At 42.3% G+C, this 13,943-nt stretch overlaps 1 long non-coding RNA gene and 4 other non-coding genes across 5 annotated transcripts; all 5 read right to left on the bottom strand.

The window, feature by feature from the left end:
* Nucleotides 1-6,052: 6,052 nt before the first annotated feature.
* Nucleotides 6,053-12,220, bottom strand: LOC133132763 (uncharacterized). Its single transcript, XR_009709171.1, has 9 exons — nucleotides 12,184-12,220; nucleotides 10,703-10,780; nucleotides 10,416-10,465; nucleotides 10,035-10,088; nucleotides 9,478-9,523; nucleotides 8,608-8,667; nucleotides 7,326-7,369; nucleotides 6,912-6,973; nucleotides 6,053-6,401 (listed from the first exon to the last, which is right to left on the bottom strand). It is a non-coding gene; the product is annotated as an uncharacterized LOC133132763 (long non-coding RNA).
* LOC133134143 (small nucleolar RNA SNORA8) lies at nucleotides 8,150-8,288 on the bottom strand. Its single transcript, XR_009709261.1, has one exon. It is a non-coding gene; the product is annotated as a small nucleolar RNA SNORA8 (small nucleolar RNA).
* Nucleotides 8,737-8,877, bottom strand: LOC133134142 (small nucleolar RNA SNORA8). Its single transcript, XR_009709260.1, has one exon. It is a non-coding gene; the product is annotated as a small nucleolar RNA SNORA8 (small nucleolar RNA).
* LOC133134148 (small nucleolar RNA SNORA18) lies at nucleotides 9,585-9,718 on the bottom strand. The gene has a single exon (XR_009709266.1). It is a non-coding gene; the product is annotated as a small nucleolar RNA SNORA18 (small nucleolar RNA).
* Nucleotides 10,190-10,263, bottom strand: LOC133134141 (small nucleolar RNA Z40). Its single transcript, XR_009709259.1, has one exon. It is a non-coding gene; the product is annotated as a small nucleolar RNA Z40 (small nucleolar RNA).
* Nucleotides 12,221-13,943: the final 1,723 nt, after the last annotated feature.

Genomic DNA, 13,943 nt, shown 5'->3' with positions numbered 1-13,943 from the left:
GACCACTCCAAAACTTAAATTCTTATTATTTTCAGTCAATTAGATGTGGACCTGCTTTTGTTGTTTGGATTACTGTCTCCTTATATAACCAAATTATGCTTAAGCTTCAGCTCATGGACAGATGACCAGACATTCTCCTTAAATCTTTTCTGGTACAGAGCAGAATTCATGGTTGTGAGATTCAGTATTTGCTGTACGCCAGGCAGGAATTACAGCCCTTTTTATACACTGTGCTCCTAATTTTAGGGGACCAAAATTAATCTGACAAATTAACACAAACTGCAATAAAGAAATCGTATTCAATATTTAGTTGTAAATCCTTTGCAATCAATGACTGTCTGATGTGTACAACCCATAGAAATCACAAGATGCTGGGTATCTTCCCTGGTGATGCTCTGCCAGGCCTGTACTGCTGCCCTCTTCGGCTCCTGCTTGTTCCTGGGGCTATTTGCCTTCAGGCTGGTCTTCAGCAACTGAAATGCATGCTCAATTGGATTGAGGTCAGGTGACTGATATGGCCAGTCAAGAACATTCCACTTTTTTTGCCCGAAAAAACATCTTTGCTTTGGCTGTATGTTTTGGATCATTGTCCTCCTGCAGGATGAAGCGTCATCCAGTTAGTATTGATGCATTTGCTTAGATTTGAGGAGACAAGATGTTTCTGTACAGTACTTCGGCATTCACTGGATCATCAGGGTTTTTTTTTCTCCACACTTTCATCTTTCTATCACTTCCATTTCCACAATCTTCTTCTCACCTGTCCATAACACTTTGTTCCAGAACTTCCAGGTTTTTAATGTGCATTTTTTCAAACTGTAACCTTGCCATTCTATTCTTGAGACTCTATTATTGTGGTGAACCCTTGTGAGGTTAAGCTGGCATAGCCTTCTCTTGATGACCATCTTTCACACATCTACGCCTACATCCTGGAGAGTGTTCTTGATTTGTTGAACAGTCACAAAGAGATTTTTCTTCAGCATTCAAATGATTCTTCTGTCATCCACTACACTGGTCTTCTGTGGTCTGCTAGGTTATTTGACATTGCTGAGCTCACCAGTGTGTTCCTGATTCTTAACAATGTACCAAACAGTTAATTTTGACATGCATTATTTTTTGCCTATATTTCAGATTGATGTATTCTAATTCCCAGGCTAATGATGGCCTGCTTTACTGGCATTGACACAGACTCAGATGGCAGTCCTAGAATCAACTCTAGACCTTTTGCTAGATCTTTTATGCATGAACTAACGACAAAACTTAACACACCTGTCCAAGAAAAGTTTTAGCAGAACATTTGGCCAATTACTTTTGGTCCCCTAAAATTGGGGGGCTATGTATGAAAACGGCAAAAATTCCTACGCTGTTCACCTAATTTGGATGTAAAAAATCAAATTAAAGCTAAACGTCTGCATTTTCACTTCATAGTCATTGTTCTATTTCAAATTCCACATTCGATTTCAGAGCCAAAACATTGCAAAACAAAATGTGTCACCGTCCAAATACTCATGGACTGCACTGTACTGTACCATTTTTTCCGCTGGGTCTTAGGAGGTGATACAAACATACTGCACCTTGCAAAAGTAATTTTTATTTCTTGATTCTCGCTGTTTTATAGCCAATTCATTTTAGAACCAATACTTGTTGTAAGTAACATATTTGCGAGCAAAGATATGTGGAAAAAGTATATTGGTGCTTACAATGAAATACTATTGCATACTTGTGCAATGAATTAATTAATTCATTTAGGTGCAAAACAATCACCTCAATGAGCCATGCAATGAGTTGATTTGCCTCTCTCCATGTGCCAAAGTATTTCTCAGGATTTTAGGATGAAAACATCTGTTTAGGGAGGACCATCTGGGACCGGCTAGTGTAATTTACGGAATGACAGAAAAATGAAGGGTGAGGAGCTTTCTCATAAGGTCAGGGTGCAGTTATCAAAAGGACATGGATACAAATATAGGTGTAGGAAAAGTACCTAAAAGGGTACAAATGCTTGTCACTGGGGTAGTGCCATATAGGTACATAAAATTGTATCCCTAGCCAGCAATACATAATAAATGAGTACAATTTACAAACGTGCTCATTTTCATCCAAAGAGAACATGACTGTACTTTTCGGTTACATTTGGGAAATTTGATCCTTGAAGAACAAAGGATCAAACTAACTTTATGTCTGAGAGTGTGGTGTAAATATTATGTTATGGGGACTGGGACTGTGAAACATCATCAGAAAGGAGAGGAAAGGAAGGAAGGAAAGGGAAATTTGACAGTACAAAGCACAGGCAAGTGAACTGCTACATAACCAATCTCAATGAGACCAGAGGGGATAGTTACACACACACAGCACATTTCAAAAGGGCAAATCTCTTCAGATGCTACGCTGTCCCCCATTCTTCTTTATTCTCACAGGAAAGCCAGACTTTCTCACTCCAGTTGTTAGCTGTGGATATTGATTTTTGCCGTGCAATTACTAAGGCCAGGTACATTTTCCTGTAACCTACACCTGATCAATGAATTAAAGGGGTTGCTGACTCCAGTCAGCAAACTTACACAGTACAAATAGACTTTCAAAATGGCCGCCAGGGTTTTATAGCCAAGGTCCAGCTAATGAATAAAATATAGTAGTGCCCAACCCATTCCTACAATCGCCTCATTTCCTTATTTTATTATTTAAATGACCATATTAACATACTCTAGATGAGGAGCAAAATAGAGACAATATAATGACTAACAAATAGATACTTTTAAATTACTTATATTCATCACATGGCCATATACATAGTGACTTATTTAATTGAAGTCAAATTGCTCGAGGATACATGGCACCCAGACCCAGGGGTCCCACCAAAACTGTTAAATGACTGGTTATCGAGAGTATATGTAATTAGCCACTGGAGCCAGCCATGGAAATGCTCATAGCAGCAATGTCAGTACAGAAGGGACAGCCATTGAAACCGTAACATTATTTTCACTGTAAGATGGAGGGGGAGAGAAATATGCTCTGAAATGTTGTCCATCAGTAACACACTGTGAACTCGCAGGGGCAAACCAAATAAAAGAATGAAAAGCCCACGTCTCCTCGTGGCAAATCCCACCAGGAGCAAAGAGCAACGGCAAACAATCGAAAGAGTTGGGAGTGCGCCTACAGAGCCGAACTAAAGAATTTTATTCAATAGGTCGGCAGCTACGGTCTTTTACCCCCTTGGCCATGGCGTTCACTATATCACGAAGAAAGCTGAAAAGCCCTTTTTATAAATGGTCAGCAGCCCACTTAATACATAACTGACCAGGAGGAGAATGCTGACTTCTGTAGCACTGTCCTTAAAAAGAAAAATTCCTGCTTCGCCATGGAAAAACCTCTGGATATTAGGGCTGTCGATCTTCCCACCAGAGCACCGAACTTCAGTGAAGTGACAAGCCCTGAGGCCCGATATCAAATTCTGACCATGCCTGTGCACACTGTGATCAGTGTGTATGCGTGTGTGTGTGTGTGTGGAGGGGGTGTGTGTATGCGTGTGTGTGTGTGTGTGTGGAGGGTGTGTGTATGTGTGTGTGTGTGTGTGGAGGGGGTGTGTATGTGTGTGTGTGTGCCTGTGCACATTGTAATCAGTGTGTGAGTGCCTGTCCACTGTGTGTGTGGAGGGAGTGTGTATGTGTGTGTGTGTGTGTATGTGTGGGCCTGCGCACTGTGTGTGGAGGGGGTGTGTATGTGTGTGTGTGTGTGTGTGTGGGCCTGTGCACTGTGTGTGGAGGGGGTGTGTATGTGTGTGTGTGTGTGTGTGTGTGTGGAAGGGGGGAGGGCACATATTTGGACATAGCATTGATTCAGTGATAGTGGGCTTCAGTCAAAAGGGCCGTCTCCATCTCATTGCACAAGAGCGACTGTCTGTGTTCACTGGGGTACCTGTATGCAGCCTGTACCTGGTGTGCCTGACCTGCATTCCTCTCCCGTGTGATGAGTGCAACTCCACTGGCCAATGAACTAACCTTATGGGACTGAACCAGCAATAATTCAGACAGGCCCTCCAAATGCACCTCCACATTTTAAATTGGGAGGGCTTGGGATTAAAAACACTAGAACAAACCCATTTCCTACTTTCGTGAAAAAGTTGTTTTGACACTACAACTAAAATGAAATACTGCGATATCATGCGGCCATCTGAATCTGTAGTGCAGTGTTCATGTTCTCAAAGGTACCTGTGCAAAGCCCAAATGGTTCTTCTGTTTTCCAAACGGTTCTTTGGATGAAATGTAAGCACTTCTGCATTGGGCTGGCAAGCTCACGTGTGTCGCAGCAGATCAGCCTGCTGATAAGCAGTGACAGGGGGACCGCATGTCCTCTTCGGGAACACACACATCGTCAAAACAGAGACACAGTGACAGGGCAGTACAAGAAAAACCTGACTTCAAAAGAAAGGGGAGCGCAGAAAGGAACAAGGCAACATACATCAAAGCTACACAAATAAAGTTAAGCCATACTTAACCATGGCATAGTGCCAGCGTCATAAAAACAGTCTAGGAGTCTGCCTGGGCATATGCTGAGTGAAGATAACATTCCACCTCCATACTGACCATGGCCAAAGAAGAAAGAGTGAAACAGCCATTCATGACATGAAACTGGAAGAGTATATATCTCACAAACTTAACACCCCAAGAAAACGGTTGCCTTTTATTGGAGTTTACAGAAAATTACTTGAGTTAATTCAACTGGGGCGGCTAGAACCGTTTCCAGGAGCAACGCCATCTAGTCATGCCGGTTTCTTCACTTTGTTCGTTTTCAGCTTCCGTGCACAGAAATAACACTGCCCACCACCCCCTGGATCACACTTCACCACTCAAAATGCAGTGAGGGCCAGGGCTGGAGGGGGGGGGGGAGGGGTTCCTGTGAAAAGGCAAATCGAATCGCCATCTCAGAACGGCAGAGACAACATGCTGGTCTACACCCACCCCCACAAGGCAACGCAGATTGGCAGGGCTGTGCTGCAGTTTGTTTCAGAAGAGTATTCACACACACATCCATTAACCCCCACCACTTTCCATTAACAAAAGCAAAATGTAACTAGTAAACATGCCTTGAATATCACACCTCCCAAAACTGAACAGGCCCGCGTTGTGGCAGCCCAAATCTGTGCCCGCAGAGGGGGAAATTACACGTCGGCCTTTTCCATTAACATCAATGAACGGCCAACAAGCAAAATGGCCACCTAATGCAGTGTGAGTGAAGGCTGGACTCTATGAAGCCAGGCCACTAATCCCTTCCCCATGACCAGCATGGGAGCCCAGTCCTGTGAACTCCTCGAAGTGCTGCCAGAAACCTCACGGTACAGCCAGCTTCTCACAAACCAAACCACATTGTCACTTGTGTATTGTGAACAGGCGGTTAGCCTTTTAGCACATGCACAGTACTGTACAAAAAGTCTTAAGCCACCTTAAATTAAAAATATAAATGTCGTCTTCAGTATTAATGTGTTTTAGGGGGCAAGTGAGTGACTTTGTGAAATTTAAGACCACCTTTCAAGATAACGTGATCTGAGGCAAACAGGGATTACCTGGAGACAGAAGCGAGCGAGACTGCCAAAGCTATGCAGAAGTGAGAAAGTTCTTGAATGTTCAGATTTTAAAAAATAAAGACAGTAGGCCTAACAATTGACAGTTTAAGTGAATGGTGGCCACAACAAATACTGATTTGATTTCAGCAACTGTTCACTCAATAGCAAATTTGACATTAGAAACTTCATTCCATTACTCGAGCAGATTTGTGGTATGGATTTTTGTCATGCTCCCAAGACTTGTGCACATCACTGTAGATCCACATTTAAAGCTGAATTCAGCAGAACCCCCAAAGACCATCTCACAGGAGAGCTGGCATTCACGAAACGTTCTCATCAGCACTATAAACCCAGGTGATGCATTTCGCACTTCATTTCGTGTTGGCAAACGACGGCTAAATCTTCAACAGGAAATAATCCCATAATGGGATCAACGCACCAGATCAAGGTGGTCCGTGTCATGTAGAATGCTATGGTAAAGAATGTGCAACCAGTCACAACTTCACAAAAAGGACCATTTTATTTTATTTTAAGACCGCATGTTACATAACCCACAAACCAATATGCAACCACACAATGCATGTCAAGCCTCAATACAGTCAGGAACACTGTTCTTCATTGGTTTCTGATGAATGGGGAGACTGATCATGGTTTGCTCATGTCTGTATGCCACAGTCCAGACAGTTCCATGGCCCAGATAAGGGGAGGTGGCGGTGGAGAGGAATGTGCGTTTCCTGACGACGTCCTGGTGTTGATCAGCTGGCTGTCAAAGCAAGCCGAGTCCACTGCCCAGTGCAGGAAATTCTACTACAGCTGACCTGCAGGTGCCCCAACCCCAGCGGTTGTTGAGCTAGAAAGCAGAAGGTGAAATCCATTAGCAAAATGACCAATTCATGGTTTAAGAAGAAAACCCATTACACCCTCAGAGTAGCAGCTCCTGGAGCTTCATTCAGACTCAAGATCAATACCAAGGTCTCACTGTTATTTGGGCTGGGGGGTTTACATTAGAAAGCTGGATCATGTTAGGTGTTGCCCTGGAAACCCAGCAGGACCCAGTAGTGGAACCTGCTCAAGGTCTCCAGTGGCAGTAGTGTAGGATCACTGCGTGAAGGATCGCCGGTGTACAACCCAGCTGACCCCCTTTGAAAATGATCCTTTAAAAATTATTTAACAGTCCTCGATAAAGCAGACAACATTTTGGTAAAACAGTCTAGCCAAAAGGTATGCAAAGCAGTCCAGGTTATAGTATACAATGCCAGTATCCTGCCTGGGAATTAGGCTTGCACCCTTCTCTGTAACAAGGTGCATTTCCTAGAAATTATACTAAATAGCCACCATCCTTGTTGCACATTATACACACCTGCCAGGCCACTTCAATTTTCAGCACTTGACCAAGTGATGTGGACTGGAGTCACCACCATCCTGCAGAAGGCAGAACAAGCAAATGCATTAGTACTAGAATGAGTTGCATCACATTCTTTCAGCTGCAAGAACACATTCGAGCTCAAAGGGAGGATGTTCCCAGTGGGCCAGGCCAGCTACGCACTGGCGAGACACCACTGGAATGGGATTTACTTTCTGGTCATGTCCACAGCAGGCCAGGAACCACACATCCCAGTAGCCTTGGTATATGACCAATTTCACTTCAACCAAACATGTTCCAGTTTTACTTAGTTGGCTGGAAAGGTCTGAGTCAGAATATACAAATAATTTACCTTTAAGAGGAGGGCAGAACAAAGGAAGAGAAGAGGGGAAAGGAAGGAAGAGAACTCACCAGTTCACTTTGAAGTGCCAGCTTCAGGAAGCATCAAGGACAGCCTAAAATGCAGAGGAACAGCATTTTACAGCAGAGGAATCTACTGTACAAACAGGCACCACTGAAGGGGGAAAATGGGCTAGTCTGCAACTCCGTGATACTGCTAGAGGCTGCTGACTTGAGTACAGTTTGAAAGAAATTGCAAAGAAAAAGGTGTTGGCCAAAACTAAAGCGCACACACCAATTTAGAGAACCATGGCAATGAAATCACAGCCATTTGACTTCCTGGTTGATGCTTCAATGAACAGCAAGCATGCTAGATTTATTTTTAACTTGCTTTGATGCCCTACCCAAACCAAACTTCGCATGTCAACTTCCATGCCTAGAAGACCAGGGACGCACACATTTCGTAAGCCTGCCTTTGAAACATTTACTGGATTATACCCTTCACTTGAAAAAAAGAAATGCTTATTTTGGAAGCAAAATTAAGTTCAGTACATTTATTCATTTTTAATAAACAGGCCTTGCAATCTACAGCAAATGTTCTACCTTGACTTATTTAAGCAAATGGGGTACTCAAACCTCTAGGGATAATCTAATTCCATTCAACATTTCAGAATTTAAATGGAGAAGTTTATATCCCCATTCAGATAAATGCAAGGCCCCAATAATCAGGCATTAGAATATTCCATTAGGAACATTCATGACCTCACACGTACAATGGTTAACTGGGCAGAGCTTTGGTGAACTACACTGTAGAACTGACTGCGTATGCCAGTCTCTTTCCACCAATGCCAGTCCACAGGAAAAAAAAAAAAAATCAGTTGACCGCAGTGTAAAGGGCTTGTCTCAGCACAAATACCAGGACCCCAGGCACAGGGAGCCGTGGGGACCAACGATGCCAGATGCAGAGTTGCTCTCGCACTGTGTAATGAACAGGACAGCTTGGGAAACAGCTGGCTGCAGATACCATACAGTGCTCAGACCCCATCCCTGGCACCCCCCGCAACCAAGCACATTAATACAGGCCCAAACTACAGACCCTCCGGAAACACTGAAGCCTCAACACTGGCTGTTCGGCCTTCCCCTCATCGGAGTGAAGTTGCACAGTTCTGAAACACTTGAAAAGCAACTCAGGGAATTCCTGAGTTCAGCATCAATACATCTTAAAAATGTACCGAGGACGACCACTCTTAGTTTAAGTGCCTAAAACGCATCCACAATGGGCCCAAAACACTAGCGAGGAGTGGAGATCAGCAAAAAAAAAAAAAAAAAAAAAAAGGTCGAAGCAAACACTTACGTGGTCTGAACTGTGCCAGACAGCCGGTGCAGGGAGAGACATCCTTTACCAGCCAAGAAGCTGTGGAAAGACAAAACACCTTTCAATTCCTTTAACCCCCTCCATTTTAACCCTCAGAATGCCAGATGCGCTTGTCTCAGCACAAATACCAGGACTCCAAAGCACAGAGAGGCGTGGAGACCAACGATGCCAGATGCAGAGTTGCTCTCGCACTGTGTAATGAACAGGGCAGCTGGGGGCAGCAGCTGGCTGCAGATACCATACAGTGCATTTCGGTGTGGGGGAGAAAAGGCATGCAAACACCGCTCACAATCAGCTACATTTCACTACGTCTCCAGTGGGATTATAAACTAAGAGATTAACATTTAAGGAGTTATTCACAATCAAAGGTTGCTCAATCAGGGTCAACAAGGATACAAGTTCTGCAAGGCTAAATAAACCGGGCGAGAATAAAAACTGAGTCTACTAAAAAGATAAGGGGAGTACTGAAAATGGGCAGTAAAGGCTGGAATAGAGGCAAAATGGCAGTGTAAGCTGCCCTTTAGTGGACCCCTTTCGCCAAGAGACTACCCCACAATGCAAATACTGCTTAGTCTATGAAAGGGATTAATGCATTGTGAAATATGGTCCTCAACTCATTTGCATAACCAAAGACTTCCATGTTATAAATTAGAAGCCACCCCACCCACTACCAAACCAAATGGACATTTTAACCTTACATTTGGCAACCACTAAACAGAGAAGCCTTACTACAGGAAAGGACTTTGAAATTCATTCAGTTTCTGCCTTCAGTTTAGTGTGAATTATCACAATATAACCTCAACACACATTTAACTGCAGGGCTACATGAGGCCCAATTCAGTTACTCACCACTGGCATTAAGTGACCAACAGCACCCTCAAGTGGACAGCAGGACCTAGGAAAGATGGGCCATCAGACAAGCACACAGCACAAACATCCCACTCCATTTTATGAAAGTTTGTTCTGCAGTTTTATCCCACAGGTCTAACGGGATTAGTTCTGAGGGTAAAGCGAAACCGCAGGTTTATTCTGCGAGGCATTTCCAACGACTAGGCCCTACTGAAGAGAGTCTGTCGGGATAGACCTCGGGGGAAGAGGTGGGTCCAGCTGCCCTTTCGAGAAGTCAAATTTCAGACTACTGGAATACACAATTTATGGTAGAAGGTGGAAAAATGAGGACAAGGACATTACATTAATGGCACTTAACAGACGCTCTTATCCAGAGCAATGTACACTATTGGACTAAGCAGGAGACAATCCTCTCCTGGAGCAATGCAGGGTTAAGGGCCTTGCTCATGACAGTGATGAACACTAGTCAAAACATTCTCCAGTTTAAAACATCATTGTGCAGACTCACTACTCAAAATCCCATGGCAAAATTCAGAAGGAACACATTTTGAGCATACCTTTATGCAGGGCCATTAGGTTCACGAGTCAGCAGCACAGGAAAATTTCCTAACCTGGAGGTAGCAGATTTAAGGGGTGGACAAATTAACCAAAATGAATTCATTAATATGGTGGCCAGCACCAAGACATCACAAAAACATATTCAACATTTTCTAACCGTTCAGAAAGGCATAGCTCATTCACATTCTTCAGAGCAGTTGAACATTTTTGCCAATCATCATGACAATGCATGCAGAGCAGAGGCAGAGGAAATTGCACTACAAATTAAAACTTCTGCAAAGTTTTGTTACATTTTATTGAAACTAATGAGAATATTTATGGCAGGGCTCCCATGAACAGCAACCTCAGTCTCAGAGTTCCCTGAATAACAAACAACTTACCACAGATGTAGCATATGTGCCAATCTTCACTCCCGTGTCTTGACACCCTCCTAAAATAAAGCCAAAAATTAATATTCACAGTACTCCACAGATTCCCCACAAATTTAAACAGATGGTGGTGTCCATCCTCATAAGTAACACTGCTGTTGGGTAAGCACAGCAGTGGGTTGCAAGAGGACGGTTTTATATTTGCACTACAACAGTACTCAGCCCACAGTGTCAAAGGCTTTGACTGAAGTTGTGCCAAATCATTGAGGCACAGCCCACTGCATTAAAAATGTACTTACCGAGAGGGAACACTGTACTGCCTCTTCGGACACATTCCAGGTCATCCACACAACTGGTTAGCAGCCAAAAACTCCTTACTGCAGAGAAAAAAAAAAGAAAAAAAAAAAAAGAAAAAAAAAAGGCGAGTTCAGTAGTGTGGTGACTAAGGATTAGCCATTAGTTCAAGGACAAACTGGAAGAACAACCTCGGCTTTATTTTTTATTTTTAAATCCAAATAATGGTAGAAGGGCCCATTTTAAGTTTCCTTGCAGTTAGCGGAGACCCGGCAGTGTACATTCTTTAAAATGCGGTCTTCCTTGCCAGTTTTTTTTCCTCCCCACGATTTATTTGTAACACGACACAAGGAAGCATGGAAGGAAGGGGGGTGGCATCCTCCACTGCAATCATTCTGCGGTGACATTGTTCATAAGCGACAGCCCCCAGCACACATACTCCAATCCAGTTATAGTAAAATGACAGTACAATCATGTAATTTTAATATTTAAGAGGCATTAAAGAATTTATATTTAGAGCGCAACCGCACTGTGCTCCAATTCAGATATCGACCGGAAGTTCGCGTCACGCAACATTGGTTTAACCCAACCACTTGTCCACTCAATCCAACGAAAATGCAGATTTGAGAAGACATCTAGTTAACACAATACAATACGGTAATCTTATTCAGGAATATCGATGCAGCCACCTGCACAAAGTGGTTGTGTCTAGCAATACAATACGGCAGTAAAAAGGCGCTTAAATGCACACACAAATGCATAAAAATATACATACGCATACACGTCTCTACAGTTGGTGCGCTAATACCAACAACCCATAGGTACCGCAGGACCGAAAGTAAACATGGAATGTAGCTAACATTAGCTACCATCGTACATTCCCGATGGCTAGCGTGCAGCATTCGAAACTTAATTCTAGCTTATTCTAACGGTTTATACTTGTCGATGTTCCAGGCCTCATTGTCACCAATGCAACATGTGTACAAAGATGGAAGCAAAGCCTGAAATTCGTGTAGCCATGTGTAAACCTTCGAGATAAACCCACGGAACAAGGTAACCCCGAATGTACCAGCTACCACATGGCAGTGACTGAGAGGCCGTGTAGAAGTACAGCCCTGGTCAAAATGTCGTCGCTAACCAACCATTAAAGCTCGTCAACCTACTTAAATATATATATATATATACAGGGCTTTGGTGAAACTAACAAAATTAAACAAATTCATTCAATAAATCAGATAACCAGCCATGATAGCTTAATATCTAACGTTAAATAACGTGAACACGTGGTCACTCGAGTCACAAAGTTCTTTCTTATTAAACTAGTTCAAGTCGGGATTCATTTCATCATACAATACATGACTTCGCTGAGATTGAAGATGCAACACGATTATAAGGAATGCATTCTGATACGCTGATTAATTCTACGGTTCCAAAATTGCCTGGTGAGCTAACTCTTTGAGCAGTAGCATAGGAAAGAACATCGTACCTTCGCCTGCAGGAGCTGGGAAAACGAGGCCGTAAGACCTTGTCGTTTGAATTTATATTCCACTTGAACAGCAGCCGCACTTTACGGCATACACTAGTATCCAATCACCGTCCAGCGTTTAAGCGCCACTATTCAAAGAACATATTCTGTTTTTACGTCGTTAATCCTGTTTTTCATAATTCAATTCAGTTAATTCTGAAAATGCATTTACTTTCAGTTCATGAACTGTAACAGCTGGGGACAGATAAAAATTTTTTTTTTAAATAATTAAATAAAATTAATTCATTCTGAAAATATAGCATGATCATGCCATTTTGGATCATTGCACACAGTTGAATGACTTTAGGCAGAAAAAAAACCAGGCTGCAGGCATATCAATTAAAATGGGGAGTCATAATCTGTTCAGCAAAGATGAGTTCCTAGACTGGCATGAAGCCTCCTGGGGATGGGCGATGTGAACTAGCCTGTCACGATATAAGCACCTAACACAGTACATCTGGCGATGGCTGCTTACTGTGTGATACTAATTGTACTGTCATGTCCACATGGAATACAACTGAAATAATGAAAGTAAACAAGTCGTCACACAAATAACTGTGGTCTTATTACTGTTTTATTTATCGTGTACTGGGAATGAAGAAAAAAAAACAGAAATTAAAAAAAAATTAAAAGTAGTAAATGCAAAATATAAATATTTAAAATAAATTCTAAATACGAAAACATTAATTTATTTGACCTCAAATTCACTTATTCTATTTTATACTTTCCCAACAGATGGCGCTACAAAACTAAACTTAATTCTGTGAACTGTGAAGCTGAGAACAAATTGCTGCATTTATAGTCCCGAGTAACCTCAAGATTTCCTGCAAGAAACCCAGCTCATTCTAATTTTTTTTCTGATGATACAACATTGTGGCTGTGTGTTAAACACTCCCTTAAGTAATTTTGGCACTTGGGTTTTTACTCATATCATCAGTGAGCTACCAATGAGTTGTTTTAACATATGCACAGAAGAGCCAATAACTGTCATAGACAACTATTGTCACTCAAAGCATACATACATCTATAGGTACACAGAGGTATTGTTGTATTTCATGGTAATAATAATATAATGCTGAATCATGCTGAAACAGTAAATCTACACTGTAAAATCTAGGTTCCGAATTAAATATCAAGCAATATCTACATATCCTTTGTTTATTTCTATGGACGGTTTGAAATGGTTTCTTCAATGGGTTAATTCAACAAACATTGTTTTTTAGCAATGAATTAAGGTATCATTATACATTCCATGTCTGTTGTTTGCATTGATAGAGTATACAGCCATGGGACGACGGTTCCCAGTTCTAGATATTTACACTAACCTAATTTGAGTTGTTGACTGTCCAACTGACCTGGGTCACAAGGCCACTTTTAGAAATTTATGGTCATGTTGCTAGGTTGGTCTTTGGCCACGTTAAAAATTCCTGGGATGCTAAGTGACTCATCTTGTAAAGGCGCTGTTCTAGTGCTGGGGTGGGCAACAGTGTAGTACTGAATCTGCAATAGCTGGTAGGCCTGCTGGGTAATAGAGAACTTCCAGGGATCGGAGGACCTTTTAGTCACCTTTTAGTTTGATAAGACAGCATTTCTTTTCAGTTTTAAATGCAACTGTCATGTGAAAAGGCACAGTTCAGCAGTGAGACTACCCAGTAAGAGAGTGTCTTGAGTTAATCAAAGCCTGGCAAGCCATTTGTAAATTCCCACTACCATTCCATAGG

Source organism: Conger conger, chromosome 7, assembly GCF_963514075.1.
Source record: "Conger conger chromosome 7, fConCon1.1, whole genome shotgun sequence".
In the NCBI taxonomy this organism is placed as follows: domain Eukaryota; kingdom Metazoa; phylum Chordata; class Actinopteri; order Anguilliformes; family Congridae; genus Conger; species Conger conger.
This window is presented reverse-complemented; position numbering and strand designations above follow the sequence as displayed.